An 18,069-nucleotide genomic window follows, 5' to 3' on the forward strand; every position below is an offset into this window, starting at 1 on the left:
GGAAAAGTAACTGTGACTTATTTCCACATATCATTCATCATTTAATGATGAAATCTAATCACAGTTTGTAAACACAGCACAGACACTACCTCCTTACTTACCTTGCCACTCCCAGCCACATTTGAAAACTGTGTCTTACATCTTAGATCTCTATGAGGCAACTGGATGAAAGGATAGATGGAAAGAAAATGGTGATCTCAGCAAACTGAATAATGTGCAAAGATTTAAGAAGTAAAGAGAACATGGCATACTCAGAAAATTCAAGAAAGTTCAGCATGACTATCACATATTGTTGAGGGAGAGAACACAAAGGCTTGGATGAGAGAATCAAGCAGATGCCTGGTTGGGGAAGATCTTGTAATATGTGTTACCAAGGCCAATTTCATCCTCATCAAAACATCTCTAAATGGTTTTAAGGGGAATTGCATGTTCAAATCTCAATCTTAGAACAGTAATTCAGATTAAAGGAAAACACACTAGCATTAAAAATAAGGAAGACAGAGAAATCATTAAAAGGCTATTTCAGTACCCCAGGTCAGAGAAAAGAGTTTCTTGAATCCAGGTAGCAGCAACAGGGTTTCAAAGCATATATATTAGAAGAAGATCAATGGAACAGAATAGAGAATCCAGAAATGGGCCCTCAACTCTATTGTCAATTAATATTCAACAAAACAGGAAAGACTATCCACTGGAAGAAAGACAGTCTCTTCAATAAATTGTGCTGGGAAAATTGGACATCCACATGCAGAAGAATGAAACTAGACCATTCTCTTACACCATACACAATTAGCAATAATCGCGCCTCGGATAAACCTCATTGGCTACGATACTGCCACTGCGCAAAGCTCTTACACCATACACAAAGATAAACTTAAAATGGTTGAAAGATCTAAATGTGAGACAAGAATCCATCAAAATCCTAGAGAACACAGGCAACACTCTTTTTGAACTTGGCCACAGCAACTTCTTACAAGATACATCTATGAAGGCAAGGGAAACAAAAGCAAAAATGAACTATTGGGACTTAATCAAGATGAAAAGCTTCTGCACAGCAAAGGAAACAGTCAACAAAACTAAAAGACAACCTACAGAATGGGAGAAGATATTTGCAAATGACATATCAGATAAAGGGCTAGTATCCAAGATCTACAAGGAACTTATTAAACTCAACAGCAAAGAAACAAACCATCCAATCATGAAATGGGCAAAAAACATGAACAGAAACTTCACACAGACATAGACATGGCCAACAAGTACATGAGAAAATGCTCCGCATCACTTGCCATCAGGGAAATACAAATCAAAAGCACAATGAGATACCACCTCACACCAGTGAGAATGAGGAAAATTAACAAGACAGGAAACAACAAATGTTGGAGAGGATGTGGAGAAAGGGGAACCCTCTTGCACTGTTGGTGGGAATGTGAACTGGTGCAGCCACTCTGGAAAACTGTGTGGAGGTTCCTCAGAGAGTTAAAAATAGAAGCTGCCCTACGACCCAGAAATTGCACTGCTGGGGATTTATCCCAAACATACTGATGCAGTGAAATGCCGGGACACCTGCACCGCAATGTGTATAGCAGCAATGTCCACAATAGCCAAAGAGTGGGAGGAGCCTCGGTGTCCATCGAATGATGAATGGATAAAGAAGCTGTGGTTTATGTATACAATGGAATATTCCTCAGCCATTAGAAACGACAAATACCCACCATTTGCTTCAACGTGGATGGAACTGGAGGGTAATATGCTGAGTGAAATAAGTCAATCGGAGATGGACAAAAATTATGTGGTCTCATTGATTTGGGGAATATAAAAAAATAGTGAAGGGGAGAAAGGGGAAAGGAGAGAAAATGAGTGAAAATATCAGTGAGAGTGACAGAACATGAGATACTCCTAACTCTGGGAAACAAACAAGGGGTAGTGGAAAAGGAGGTGGGCAGGGGGTTGGGGTGACTGGGTGACGGGCATTGAGAGGGGGCACTTCATGGGATGAGTACTGGGTGATATGCTATATGTTGGCAAATTGAACTCCAATTTAATAAAAAGAAGAATGCGTCACCTATAAATATTCAATAAATATTTTAACCAAACTAACATTTCTTGACACAAGTCTTTTTGGAAATAAAGTAAACACCAACAGGAGGAGGGGCAAGATGGCGGAAGAGTAGGGTCCCCAAGTCAACTGTCCCCACCAATTTACCTAGATAACCTTCAAATCATCCTGATTCTGCGAATTAGGCCTGAGATTTAAAGAGAGAACAGCTGAAACGCTACAGTGAGAAGAGTTCGCGCTTCTATCAAGGTAGGAAGACGGGGGGGGGGGGGGGGGGGCGGAGAAATAAAGAAACAAAAGGCATCCAAGGGGGAGGGGCCCCGCGAGGAGCCGGGCTGAGGCCGGGGCGAGTGTCCCCAGGACAGGAAACCTCCGTCCCGGAGAAGCAGGAGCTTCACAAATCTTCCCAGGCGGAAAGGCGCTCGCAGGGAGTTGGAGCAGGACCCCAGGAGGGCGGGGATGCCCTCGGGCTCCCTGGGACACTAACAGACACCTGCGCCCCGGGAGAGTGCGCCGAGCTCCCTAAGGGCTGCAGCGCGCACGGCGGGACCCGGAGCAGCTCGGGGGGGTGGGGGGCTCGGGCGGCAGCTCCCCGGAGGGGGCTGCGCGGCCGGGAGCGCGAATCCAACAGCACAGACCGGGAGCCCAGGGCGCGGGGACACAGCCCAGGATCCGGCCTCCCCCCGGGACAGGCAGAGGCCGGGAGGTCCCAGGACAGCAAGGATGCTCCTGCCCGGAGCTGAGCAGATCAGCGGCCCCGCCCCAGAGCCTCCAGGCCCTGCAGACAGAGAGCTCCGGAGCTACTGGGGGAGCTGACTCCAGGGCTGCAGAGCTGGCCCCGCCACTGCGGTTGTTCCTCCTGGGGCCTCACGGGGTAAACAACCCCCACTGAGCCCTGCACCAGGCAGGGGGCAGAGCAGCTCCCCCAAGTGCTAACACCTGAAAATCAGCACAACAGGCCCCTCCCCCGGAAGACCAGCTGGACGGACAAGTTCCAGGGAAGTCAAGGGACTTAAAGTATACAGAATCAGAAGATGCTCCCCCGTTTTTGTTTTTTTGTTTTTTTTTTTTTTTTTTTTTTTTTTTGCTTTTTTGCTTTTTTGCTTTTTGATTTCTGTTTGCTTCCCCCACCCTTTTTTACGTTCTTTTTCTCTTTTTCTTCTCTTTTTTTCTTCCTTTTTCTTCTTTCTTTTTCTCTTTTCTTTCCTTCTTTCTCTCCTCTCTTTTTCTCCTTCTCCCAATACAACTTGTTTTTGACCACTCTGCACTGAGCAAAATGACTAGAAGGAAAACCTCATCTCAAAAGAAAGAATCAGAAACAGTCCTCTCTCCCACAGAGTTACAAAATCTAGATTACAATTCAATGTCAGAAAGCCAATTCAGAAGCACTACTATACAGCTACTGGTGGCTCTAGAAAAAAGCATAAAGGACTCAAGAGACTTCATGACTGCAGAATTTAGATCTAATCAGGCAGAAATTAAAAATCAATTGAATGAGATGTAATCCAAACTAGAAGTCCTAACGACGAGGGTTAACAAGGTGGAAGAACAAGTGAGGGACATGGAAGACAAGTTGATGGCAAAGAGGGAAACTGAGGAAAAAAGAGACAAACAATTAAAAGACCATGAGGATAGATTAAGGGAAATAAACGACAGCCTGAGGAAGAAAAACTTATGTTTAATTGGGGTTCCCAAGGGTGCTGAAAGGGCCAGAGGGCCAGAATATGTATTTGAACAAATCCTAGCTGAAAACTTTCCTAATCTGGGAAGGGAAACAGGCATTCAGATCCAGGAAGTAGAGAGATCCCCCCCTAAAATCAATAAAAAACGTTCAACACCTCTACATCTAATAGTGAAGCTTGCAAATTCCAAAGATAAAGAGAAGATCCTTAAAGCAGCAAGAGACAAGAAATCCCTGACCTTTATGGGGAGGAGTCTTAGGGTAACAGCAGACCTCTCCACAGGGACCTGGCAGGCCAGAAAGGGCTGGCAGGATATATTCAGGGTCCTAAATGAGAAGAACATGCAACCAAGAATACTTTATCCAGCAAGGCTCTCATTCAGAATAGGAGAGAGAAAGAGCTTCCAAGACAGGCAGGAACTGAAAGAATATGTGACCTCCAAACCAGCTCTGCAAGAAATTTTAAGGGGGACTCTTAAAATTCCCCTTTAAGAAGAAGTCCAGGGGAACAATCCACAAAAACAAGGACTGAATAGATATCATGATGACACTAAACTCATACCTTTCAATAGTAACTCTGAACCTGAACGGGCTTAATGACCCCATCAAAAGGCGCAGGGTTTCAGACTGGATAAAAAAGCAGGACCCATCTATTTGCTGTCTACAAGAGACTCATTTTAGACAGAAGGACACCTACAGCCTGAAAATAAAAGATTGGAGAACCATTTACCATTCGAATGGTCCTCAAAAGAAAGCAGGGGTAGCCATCCTTATATCAGATAAACTAAAATTTACCCCGAAGACTGTAGTGAGAGATGAAGAGGGACACTATCTCATACTTAAAGGACCTATCCAACAAGAGGACTTAACAATCATTGATATATATGCCCCGCATGTGGGAGCTGCCAAATATTTAAATCAATTAATAACCAAAGGGAAGAAATACTTAGATAATAATACACTTATACTTGGTGACTTCAATCTACCTCTTTCTATACTCGATAGGGCTTCTAAGCACAACATCTCCAAAGAAACGAGAGCTTTAAATGATACACTGGACCAGATGGATTTCACAGATACCTACAGAACTTTACATCCAAACTCAACTGAATACACATTCTTCTCAAGTGCACACGGAACTTTCTCCAGAATAGACCACATACTGGGTCACAAATCGGGTCTGAACCGATACCAAAAGATTGGGATCGTCCCCTGCGTATTCTCAGACCATAATGCCTTGAAATTAGAACTAAATCACAACAAGAAGTTTGGAAGGACCTCAAACACGTGGAGGTTAAGGACCATCCTGCTAAAAGATGCAAGGGTCAACCAGGAGATTAAGGAAGAATTAAAAAGATTCATGGAAACTAATGAGAATGAAGATACAACTGTTCAAAATCTTTGGGATGCAGCAAAAGCAGTCCTGAGGGGGAAATACATCGCAATACATGCATCCATTCAAAAACTGGAAAGAACTCAAATACAAAAGCTAACCTTACACATAAAGGAGCTAGAGAAAAAAACAGCAGATAGATCCTACACCCAGCAGCAGAAGAGAGTTAATTAAGATTCGAGCAGAACTCAACGAAATCGAGACCAGAAGAACTGTGGAACAGATCAACAAAACCAGGAGTTGGTTCTTTGAAAGAATTAATAAGATAGATAAACCATTAGCCAGCCTTATTAAATAGAAGAGAGAGAAGACTCAAATTAATAAAATCATGAATGAGAAAGGAGAGATCACTACCAACACCAAGGAAATACAAACGATTTTAAAAACATATTGTGAACAGCTATACGCCAATAAATTAGGCAACCTAGAAGAAGTGGACGCATTCCTGGAAAGCCACAAACTACCAAAACTTGAACAGGAAGAAATAGAAAAGTTGAAGCACATAATTTTTGACAAATCCCAAAGACTATCATTTACTACCCCAAATCTTTAAAAAGTGTGAAGGCTAGTCAATTATTTCATTTAACACATCATTGCACAATGTAATTATTCATTTTATAATCATATTGAAAAATAAACCAAAAATTTCTATCTTATTTTTGCTTAAATTTTTCATATCATAATTTTTTTCTACACTAATTGTTGTGAGATTCATTTAATGTAAAATAGGTTTGACACAGGTGCTCTTTGCTTGTTTACTAAATGTGTTGGAATTCCACATATTCCAGAAACATTCTCACTTTTTCCTGAAAAACATAATTATTTATTTTTTCCATTTTTGGTATCTCTATGAACCCAGTAAATGTTACCTTCTTCTGAGAAAAGCAATACCAAGAAGGCAATGATTAATGTTGATGAACTGGGGAGCTTATGCCCTGTCGAAAAGGTCAAAGTGCTACTGAGACACAGAAGGTTGCTTCTGTGTAGGAATATAGCCCCCATATCACAATATCTGCCAGGTATTTCACTCCATGTCTGACATCTGTTTGTACAGATGCCCAATATTTCGTGCATCCAGTTTATTAGCAAAGCACTGGATGACTAGTCCAATTCCTGGGAGCACATTCCTTTAAACTATATATTTGGATTAAACTATAATTATTAAACTATACATTTGGTTTCTTATTTCAATCTTTCAACTTCTAATATTGACCACAATTAATATGAAAATTAATATTCTTTAGGTCAAATAAACAGATGCAGCCTTTGACAGAACTGCCCTTATTCTTGGGCAAAAGGGGCCCTTCCACTGGGCCACATTTGCCCCACTTGGCACTCCTGACATTTTGGGCTGTACAATTTCTTGTTGTGGGTGCTGTCTTGTGCACCATAAGATGTTCAGCCACATCCCTGGCTTCCACCCACTTGTTGCCAGTGGCGTTACTCCTCATCCAAGCTGTGAGAACCAGAAGTGTCTCCAGACATTGCCAAATGGCCTCACGTGTGGTGTGGGGTGAATAATTGCCCCAGCTGAGATGCACTGCTTCGGAGTGCTCTTACAAATCACAAATACACATCGGTGCCTCCTCCACTGGGGATCTGGAGCTCAGTAATGGCACAGCAGGATCCAGAACCAGAAAGATCACTCTTGCAATATATAGCATTCAAGCCCCAGGGAAAGAGTCCATCACTTCACTTGCCCAAGGTCTTTGAGACAAAAGCAAATACATTTTAATGTTGTTAAGTCTTGTGTGCTGTGCTTCTGCTGATGGTGGTGGTGGACACTGCTTCAGAGTGTTGGGAGGGTTAGACCAGTGGAGCTCTAAGGTTAGAGAAAAGACTAACTTGTCAAGCCCTCCCTTTCATATAGCATGTGTGCAATGGACTCTTGAATGAATGAGTGTTGTTTCTTTTTCTTTTTAAAAAGATTTTATTTATTTGAGAGAGAAAGACAGCAAGCGAGCATAAGCAGGGGAAGTGGCAGAGGGAGAAGGAGAATCAGGCTCCCCACTGAGCAGGGAGCCTGATGTGGGGTTTGATCCCAGGACCCCTTGATCATGACCTGAGCTGAATACATGTGCTTAAATGATTGAGCTGACTGAGTTGTTAACAATCCTAGATTAATTATTTCCTATTTGTCTCCTGGAATGGCTAGTAAATACTAAAAAAGCCTTGCAGTCCCTGAAAAGACTATGAAGCACTAGGAGAAATTCAAAAGTTCCTGAAATTGAAGTCACTATGGAAGGCTCTAATAATAACAACTTCAAACCTCAGCAGTTCGAACCCCTACTCAGACTAATTGTTCTAATGTTCCCATTAAGCTTCAAGGGAGAGAGTTTTCCTTTGAGGCCTGGAATTGCCAAAATCATAGACCTAAAACAAAAAGTTGAAAATCTTTTGAAAAGAAAAATGCTGTGAAGCGCTTGGCCTTAAGCAAACTGTGAAAGTACCATTTGCATTATTTGAAGGCTTGCCTGAGGGTGTGCCATTCTGTCTGCAGTCTACTTTTGGCCTTCCGAGGCTGGAGAAGATAGAAACAAAGCTAAAATTAAGTTCGTCACTAAAAAGCCTGAAATGTTTGAGGCTGCAATTAAGGAGAGCACCTCCTTCTTGGAGAGCCCTACAAGAAGAATATTCATCACCCAGTGTTAATACTACTGCATCAGGGGTTGAAGATCTTAACATTATTCAGGTGACAATTCCAGATGATGATAACAAAATAATATCAAAAGTTGAAAAAGCTAGACATCTCAGAGAAAAAGTTAATGACCCCTTCAGTTGAAAATTTGCTGAAGCTATTGTTATGGGTTTCCCAGTGAAAGTGCCCTGTAAGAAAATCACAATTAACCCTGGCTATGTGGTGGTTGATGGCATTCCTCTTGGAGTGTCATTCAAAGCCTCCAGTTACCTGGAAATCAACTCCATGGGAAGGACCTTAGATTCTGCTGAGTTCATTAAATTCAGTCATTAAACCATTTCTAGGACTTGTGATTATTAATCAGTTAGTTCATCAGAGTGTGTCAAAAGGCCCAGTGATGCAAGAATCAGCTGAGCCAAACCAGTTGGAGCTTCCTGCAACAGAAAAAATAAAGGAAACTGATGGAAACCCTTAGATTAAGCAAGAACCAGACCCTACACTGTAGATTCTTCCCTCCTAGTCTTGAAGTATCAGTGGGTCAGAAGAGCTATACAGACCTGTTACTTCCCCAAGCTGTGTAATATGCTTGTTGTAACAGAAATATCTTCCATAAAAACTTCTTCCTTCTTTTAGATAGAAATGTCTACTTTTCAGCAATTCTGTCAATTGAATTAAAGAGCAGAGTGACTGTAGATTTGGAATGGCTGGTTTACTGTGGAATGTATTATAAGGATTTTACAACAACGCTGGAAAAATGACAGGGATGAACCTCATCAGATATTTAATGTGTCAACAGGGCCTTCAACTATGGTGTTTATTTCCCAATCAAGTGACGATCTTACCTACTGGAACATCTCAGCTTCTGCAGCGAAGAAAGCACCTGTGATAGTCCAGTCCTTTAGTTTTTCTATTTGAAAAATCATTTAAATGATCCTTTTGTTCACAGCTCTCCTTGATGACTGAGTGAATAGTTAATATCTACATATTTGACTAAATCTTTTCCTAAGCTACCTATCATGGTTCATATGTTTTATTTTATCATAATTTAAAAACCGCCATCTGGATCAACTAACAGCCAGTAAGAGGTTAATATGTCAGCAGGTGGCTTACAGACAGAATACAGAGAATCTCTTCCACATTTATTTTTCATCCAAGTAAATGGCATGGTGTACCAGAAGTTTATTTATTTATTTATTTTATTTATTTATTTATTTGTTTGTTTTTAAGTTTTTTTAATTTTAATTTTATTTTTTAAAAAGATTTATTTATTCATGAGAGACACAGACACAGGCAGAGACACAGGCAGAGGGAGAAGCAGGCTTCATGCAGGGAGCCCGACGTGGGACTCGATCCTGGGACTCCAAGATCACACCCTGGGCTGAAGGCAGCGCTAAGCCACTGAGCCACCTGGGCTGCCCTGTACCAGATGTTTAAGATCAGTATGAATGTTTGGGCAAACTCAATGACATTAAACCCTCACTATAATGTAACCTAAACTGTGGTGTGGATTTCTTTGGAATCACTGTCCCCGCTTGGCTCAGACTCAGGGGTTTTCATAGCCTTCATTATTTTATAACTCTACTTGTAACATTGAGGCTCTAGTGTGGGGAGTGAGGGGTCGATAAGCTAATTATGTACCCTCTGATATTCTGGACCATTTGTGGGAGAATCTTAAGTGTGTTGTGATTTCACTGACAATGAGAGCTGGAAAATACCAGCTATAAGAGAAGGTGGAGTATGTGATGGCCTAGAGTTTTCATTAGCTTTATCAGAATATTCACAATGGAGAATTACATTACATAGTAGCAGAAATGGGCATTTTATGTGTTGCTTATATGTTACTCCAAATTAAACTATAGGTATTAGGGTAATAAGTAAAATGCATCTTTTCACAACACCCTCTCCCCTAAAAAAAAGAATAAAAAAGACTTGTGTTATGGCTTATCATGTAATCTACCCTGTAGAATGCTTTGTGGCACTGTAGAAGAATGCTTATTTGCTGCTGTTTTATGGAATGTTCTATATGTGTCTGTTAGGTCCATTTGGTCTGTAGTATTTCCAAGTCTGCTGTTCCCATTTTCTGCATGATTTATCTGCATGAATTATCTATCCATTGTTGAAAGTGGGGTGTTGAAGTTTCTTACTCTTATTGTTGCTGTCCGTTTTCCTCTTCAGGTCTGTTAATACTGCTTTATGTACTTAGATGCTCTTAACTTGGGCACATATACATTTATAATTGTTATATCTTCATGTTAAATTGACTTAAAAAAATCATTTTATAATATCCTCATCTCTTGTGACATTTTGACCTAAAGTCCTGTTTGTCTGCTATAAACATAGCTACTTGTCCTCTTTAGGTTGCATATAATGTGGAATGTCTTTTTCCTATCCGTTCACTTCCAGCCATTGCATTCTTAAATCTTAAGTGATAATGTCTTGTAGTCAACATATAGTTGTGTATATTTATTTTATCCATTCAGATATTGTATATCTTTTAGTTGGTGAGTTTAATCCATTTACATGAATTATGGATTCCAGAGCATGGTGGCAATGTGGTACTGTGGTCACATAAGATGAAGGATCTTATCCTACAAAATTCTGGTATTGGTGCTAGTGTGATCTAATTTATTTCCAAGGCCTTTGTGACAGGAGGACTTTGGGTTATGTATACATGTTTTTCCTTCACCACAGATATATACATTCATTTTGAACCAGAGCTATGTCCTAATCACTCCTGTATCCCCCATAGGATAATGCTTTGCACATGATAGAAAATTCCCAGCCTCCACTTCAGCATCCATAATTACCTCATGTCAACCTCTGGAAGGCTTTCCCTAGGAACAGTCTTCCCAGAGCCCCATGCATGTCCTTGTTCTTCAGGCTGTAGATGAAAGGGTTCATCATGGGGGTCACCACAGCATACATCATTGTGGCTACTGAGTCCTTCATGGAGTAGGTGTGGAGGGGCTGCAGATATACCATACCAAGTGTCCCATAGAAGAGGGAGACTACAGCCAAATTGGGGGGGGGGCACAAGTGGAGAAGGCTTAGTACTTGCTAGAGGCTGAGGGCATTCAGAGGATGGCTTTGACAGTGTGGACATAGGACATGATCACAAACCCTAAGGGGGTCAGGAAGATAAAGATGCCTGTGGTAATCAGCAGTATGTGAATGCTCTGGGTGTTGGAATAGGCCAACCTTAGCATGACACACATCTCACAGAAGATGTAGCGGATCTTCCAGGAACCAAAGAAGGTCACTCTGGTCATAAGGAGGGTGTGGGTAAGGCCACAGATGACAGAAAGTGCCCAACACAAGGTGAGGAACAAAATAGAGAGTCCAGGGCTCATGGCTGTGACATAGTGGAGGGGGCGGCAGATGGCCACATAGTGGTCATATGCCATTGTGGCCAGAATGAGGTTGTCCAGTGTCACCAGGGAGACCAAGAAGTAGAGCTGTGTTAGGCACCCTGCATAGGAGATGGCTTTGTTCTGAGACTGAAGGTTTGCCAGCATCTTGGGTATTGTATTGGTGACAAAGAAGAGGTCTGTGAAGGAGAAGTTGGCCAGGAAGGGAGTACATAGGAGTGTGCAGGCAGGGATCAGAGCCAATGGCCAGGATGATGAACACATTTCCCACCCCTGTAACCAGGGACCTGGACAGGAACATCCAGAACTGGACCTGTTGTTGCTCAGAACTGAGATCCCCAAGAGTAGGAATTCAGAGACTTCAATGTGGTTGCCTCCATCCATTTATCCAACTGTCTGCAACATCAGTACCATCAAATGTCTGCTAAATGTCCTTTGTTGAATAAGGACATTCAGATAAGCAAAATCAATGGCTTTTTTAGCATTAAAAAATATCTTAATTTCATAAAAACATCATTAAAATAGACTAAATTTTATAATTTCTTTTTAAATAAGAAGGAATAAGAGACACACAAAAAAAAAGAACATAGAAAGTCTTTATGCACCTAATCATTCCAACAACTTCTAATTTGGCATACTCAATATTCTAGGGATTATGTCAATGTCATATGTGAAACGGTATCATATTGTACTCTTGCAGTGCTTAAAGACTCAAATGTTGTGTTGTGATAGTGTATATTGCATACGTTTTCAAAGACATTTTTTAATAGTAAATTTATTTTTTATTGGTGTTCAATTTGCCAACATACAGAATAACACCCAGTGCTCATCCCATCAAGTGCCCCCCTCAGTTCCCGCCATCCAGTCACCCCCATCCCCCGCTCTCCTCCCCTTCCACCACCTCTAGTTCGTTTCCCAGAGTTAGGAGTCTTTATGTTCTGTCTCCCTTTCTGATATTTCCTACCCATTTCTTCTCCCTTCCCTTCTATTCCCTTTCACTATTATTTATATTCCCCAAATGAATGAGAACATATAATGTTTGTCCTTCTCCGATGGACTTATTTCACTCAGCATATACCCTCCAGTTCCATCCACGTCAAAGCAAATGGTGGGTATTTGTCGTTTCTAATGGCTGAGGAATATTCCATTGTATACATAGACCACATCTTCTTTATCCATTCATCTTCCGATGGACACCGAGGCTCCTTCCACAGTTTGGCTATTGTGGACATTGCTGCTAGAAACATCGGGGTGCAGGTGTCCCGGCGTTTCATTGCATCTGTATCTTTGGGGTAAATCCCCAACAGTGCAATTGCTGGGTCATAGGGCAGGTCTATTTCTAACTCTTTGAGGAACCTCCACACAGTTTTCCAGAGTGGCTGCACCAGTTCACATTCCCACCAACAGTGCAAGAGGGTTCCCTTTTCTCCGCATCCTCTCCAACATTTGTGGTTTCCTGCCTTGTTAATTTTCCCCATTCTCACTGGTGTGAGGTGGTATCTCATTGTGGTTTTGATTTGTATTTCCCTGATGGCAAGTGATGCAGAGCATTTTCTCATGTGCATGTTGGCCATGTCTATGTCTTCCTCTGTGAGATTTCTGTTCATGTCTTTTGCCCATTTCATGATTGGATTGTTTGTTTCTTTGGTGTTGAGTTTAATAAGTTCTTTATAGATCTTGGAAACTAGCCCTTTATCAAAGACATTTAAAGCAAGATATATACATTATAAATATGGGTATTACACAAAGAATACAAAGAACAAAGAATGGTAAGTAAAACTATTCGAAAGGAAAAGGAAAAATTATTTGCTGAAATGAGAACTTATCTGGGAAATCTAAGATAATCAACAGATTTGCCATTAGGAATAAAAAGGGTTTACATTAAACTGGACAATTACACAGTACATGGACCCCAATCTAATGGCATTCTCATAGTCCTATCATGCAATTATTAAGATTATATGGTCAGAACGCTTGAATTCCAGACTGAGTCTTGCCACATGTGAGTTGTCTGGTAAATTACTTGAGCTCTTTAATAGCCCATTTCTTCATGTGAAAATGATCCTGGTAAAATTAAGGTAAAATTAAGGTAAAATTAAGTAGTAATGTTCTTAACATTGGGATCTTGTCTGCAATGAACAGTCAAAAACATTGGCTATTGCTTTTATATGTAAACAATAATTAGAAATAGTATAGAACATAATGTGAAGCAATCACATCCACATAATCAGCAAACAGGTCCACAGATTAAAATGTTAGCAGGATGAAAAAAATGTTAGCAGGAATCAGGAACTTCAAAATCTCCAGTGAGGTATGATGTAGAAATTTAATAATAGATACATGATGATACCAAACAGAAAGATAAATTTGTTGTAATGGTACATTTTTCTTTGAATTAATCTAAAATCTAATATATTGACTGGGTGACGGGCACTGAGGTGGGCACTTGACGGGATGAGCACTGGGTGTTATTCTATATGCTGACAAATTGAACACCAATAAAAAATAAATTTATTAAAAAAATAAAAATAAAAAAATAAAATCTAATATATTGAAACAAAATTGTAACATGGCTTTAAAGAAATAAAAGATAATCTGTCATCTACAAATAAGCACGAAAACAAGCTAAGAAAATGTGGAGAAACAGAAAGAACGAGGTATTGCTTTGTCACATATCCAGGACTCTAAAACAGTGTGTACTAATGTTAGAATGAAAGATGAATAGAACTGGATAGATACTTTAGAAACAGAGCCAAGTGTATGTGGGATCAAGTGGATTATTATGATAAAACTTGAAATTAGTAGAAAAAAGTTGCACCATGCAATGAATGTCATTGGGACAACTGTCTATTATTTGGGAGAAAATCTAAATCAATGTCTTTATCTTACCAAATTGCAGCGATAGTAAAGACTAAACTACCTATTGCATCTTTTATCCTCTTGAAAATGTAATGTTTAAGAAGTAAAGATTTTACAAATAAAAATAAATAAATATAAATAAATTATATCAAATCCTACCAGAGTGATAGGTAGTGGAGTGATAGATAACTACTATTAAGATTTTGGTGTCTTTGGGACACCTGAGTGGCTTCAGCAATTGAGCATCTGCCTTTGGCTAAGGGTGTGATCCTGGAGTCCTGGGATCGAGTCCCACATTAGGCTTCCTGCAGGGAGCCTGCTTCTCCCTCTGCCTAAGTTTCTGCCTCTCCCTCTGTCTTTCATGAATGAATAAATAAAATCTTTCAAAAAAAAAAAAGGTTTTGGTGTCTTTTTCATTGAGGCACAAAAGGCAGAATAAGCCAGTTTTGTCAAGCATTGGGTAAAGAGCCTTGCAGAAAGAGAGCTGTATGTACAAAGGCCCTGAGGTGGGAAAGGTCTCGTTCCGTTTAAGGTACTAAATAAAAGTCAGTACAGCTGGAGGCTTAGAGATTTTTCTTATTCTTCTTGCATAACCTGTATAATTTTTTCTTTACTCTTTAAAATTTTAATTTTCCAATCTTTTTCATTGGTGTTTCTCCATCTGATAGAGGGTCTTTTCCAATCTAAAATTTATTTCTCCCTTCATTTTATTGCATTCTCTCATTATTTTATTTTCCTACATTTCTTGAAATTAATACTATAATGGATATATATTAATGTTTCATATTGGGAAACTCTAACCCCCTCCAAATCAGTAGCAAATCCAAACTTACCTCGCTGAAAATGAACAGACATATTAGAATCACAGTCATTTGAATGAATTAAAGAGTCTAAAAGTAAGTTATCATTCTAAGTAATCAGATGAATGGTCCCTTTATGCAGAAGACTTTTTTAATGAAAAGAAAGAAACTTTAAAAATTTGATTCATTATATCAAAGTAGGAGAATATTGCATCTATCTAAAGAGACTGCTTCACTTTTAGGAAGTCTTGCTTTTGTGTGAAAAATAAGAAGATTTAACACAGAGTAAGCAATTAACTTCTGGCATGACAGTGTGAGATGCTCCAGTGTCCAGTCCACAGGAAAACTGGTAGAAATATAGAAATATGGTAATTTAAAGTCACTGGAAATGATCCTAAGACTGAACAGCAAATGAAGAAACATCTATTCAAGAAACTCTTAGAAAATTCAGTGGAAAACACCAGAAGCTGTGGCATTTAAACTAAGATGCTCCCTCTCCCTCCTCCTAGCTCATTGATATGGGGACTTCACTCTAGACTTCTACATCCCAAAGCCACAGATCTCTTTATACCCAGAAGAAAAGCTTTCTTCCCAGGAGAGCAGATCTTTGGTGCTCCTAGTCATGCCCCCAGCTACCTGTTGCTGAGGTTAAGTCCTAGACAAGTGTAGTTAAGAGGTGGGTCCTTTTTCTGCTTAGCTTCCACTTCTTGAACAGAGGCTCTACCTTGGTGTGGAGTGCTGAGTTTATAGAAACTCCAATGGTCCTTGCTTATCCTGGCTTATGGAGTTGTTGATTCTACACCAGGAGAGGTAAGCTCCCTCTCCCTGGAACTCAGGCTGCTGCCTCTCTGACAAAGTGCTCAGCTTCTAGGGGCTGTGGGGTGACTTAGAAGATTGCTAATTTCCTCACCCCCAGTTCCAGAAACATGGTTTAGAAATTTGCTTGAGTGTAGAAGCAGTCCTAAAAAGTAGCTCTTAATTTATTCTCCCAAGAATTGAGTTCATTTGCAACAAAGCACAAATTCAAGCCTAAATGTGCTCTCAAGAACAGCAGAAAGGCAATTGGTATATATAGCCTAGGCTGTAGGCCAGTTACTGCACCATAGAAAATGGAGAAATAAGACAGCTGGAAAGAACCTTCATAGGGGCAGAAGAAATATTAAGCACTGAGTTAAAACACTATTCCTTCCAAGGAGTCACAATTTGATAGGATTCATTGTATGGCAATTTAAGTCACCAGAGAATTGCTGAAAATCATAGAACAACCAGCTGTCAAGTAGTGGAGTTTAATAGCTGAATGCTGTGAAGGAAAGAGAGGAAGAACCCTCCCAATTCTATGGTTAGCTCACAGTGACTGTAGGCATACTCACAGCTGTGCTGTCCCCAGGAGCAACACCAGAGGTTTAACACTGTGGGGATAAAATTGACTGCAATAAAATAATTCAGCCAACACTAAAAAAAAAATAAGTAACATAACAAGATTCAGAAGGGAGGCTCAGTACCTAGAGTTGCTGCAATGTAGTATCTAAAATGTTCAGTTTTCAACAAATTCTTATACCTTAAAAAACAAAACAGGGAAATATGACCTATACAGCTGGATAAAAAAGCAGGTAAGAGAAACCATCTGTGAGAATGATGAAATGACAGCCCTAACAGAAAAAGACTTCAAAGAAGCCATTAAAAGTATGTTCATAGAACTTAAAAAACTCAACACTCGCAAACAATCCAATTTAAAAATAGCAGAAGACATTTCTCTAAAGACGATGTCCAGTTGGCCAACAGACAGATGAAAAAATGCTCAACATCACTCATCATCAAGGAAATGCAAATCAAAACTACAATGAGCTATCACCTCACACCTGTCAGAATGGCTAGCATATTTTTTTTTTAAAGCACAAGAAACAACAGGTGTTATTGAGGATGTGGAGAAAAGAGATTTCTTGCACTGTTGGTGGGAAGAGAAACTGGTGTAGCCTCTGTGGAAAACAGTATGGAGGTTCCTCAAGAAATTAAAAATAGAGCTACCATATGATTCAGCAATTGCACTACTGGGTATTACCCAAATAATATAAGAATACTAATTCAAAGAGATACTTGTAGCCCTATGCTTATCACAGCATTATTTACAATAGCCAAAGTATGGAAGCAGCCTAAGTATCCATTGATTGATGAATGGATAAAGAAGAGTGGTGTATATATATAGATAGATATATATAGATATATATAGATATATATAGATATATAGATATATATAGATATATATACTGTTCATTCATAAAAAAATGAAATCTTGCCATGAATGGAGCTAGAAAGTAAGTATAATGCTAAGTGAAATAAGTTAGTCAGAGAAAGACAAATGCCATATGATTTCATTTATATATGGAATTTAGAAAAACAAAAACAAGTTAGGAAAGAGAAAGAGAGAGAAAAAGACAAATCAGGAAATAGACGCTTAACTCCAGAGAATAAACTGATGGTTACCAGAGGGGAGATGGGTGGGAGATGGGTGAGATAGGTGATGGGGATTAAGGAATGCAATTGTGATGAGCACTGGCTGGTGTATATAGAATTACTGAATCACTGTATTGTATACTTGAAACTAATTTAACACCATATATTTATTAACTGGAATTAAAATAAGTACTTAAAAATTAAAAATAAAAAAGATTTAAAATAGAAAATAAGGTTTATAAATTTAAAAACAGAGTATATTCATAGAAAAAAAGGAAAACATTCAAGGAAGTAAAAGAAAGGACAAACATTATATGTTCTCATTCATTTGGGGAATATAAATAATAGTGAAAGGGAATATAAGGGAAGGGAGAAGAAATGTGTGGGAAATATCAGAAAGGGAGACAGAACATAAAGACTCCTAACTCTGGGAAACGAACTAGGGGTGGTGGAAGGGGAGGCGGGTGGGGGGTGGGGGTGAATGGGTGATGGGCACTGGGGGGGGCACTTGATGGGATGAGCACTGGGTGTTATTCTGTATGTTGGTAAATTGAACACCAATAAAAAATAAATTTATTAAAAAAATAAAAAATAAATAAAATTCTGTAGAAAGATTGATATAGATTATGCAAGTTGAAAAAAGAGAGAAAATTAAGAGAGCCTCAGAGAAATGTGGGACATCATTAAGCACACCAACATATGTAGTAGGAGTACTGGAAAGAGGAGAGATAAAGAGAAAGAGAGAGAGAGAGTAAGACAGAGAGAAAGATATACAGAAAAATATTTGAAGAAATAATTACTGAAAACTTCCCAAATTGGTTGAAAA

The 18,069-nt window shown here is 39.6% G+C and overlaps 3 pseudogenes; 1 reads left to right on the forward strand and 2 right to left on the reverse strand.

Annotated features, from left to right (window-relative positions):
• Positions 1–679: 679 nt before the first annotated feature.
• On the reverse strand, positions 680–847 carry LOC119876695 (annotated as a pseudogene).
• A 5,674-nt stretch (positions 848–6,521) lies between these two features.
• Positions 6,522–8,270, forward strand: LOC106559273 (annotated as a pseudogene).
• Positions 10,574–11,517, reverse strand: OR1D12P (olfactory receptor family 1 subfamily D member 12, pseudogene; annotated as a pseudogene).

The sequence above is a fragment of the Canis lupus genome, chromosome 9, assembly GCF_011100685.1.
Source record: "Canis lupus familiaris isolate Mischka breed German Shepherd chromosome 9, alternate assembly UU_Cfam_GSD_1.0, whole genome shotgun sequence".
Lineage (NCBI taxonomy): Eukaryota > Metazoa > Chordata > Mammalia > Carnivora > Canidae > Canis > Canis lupus.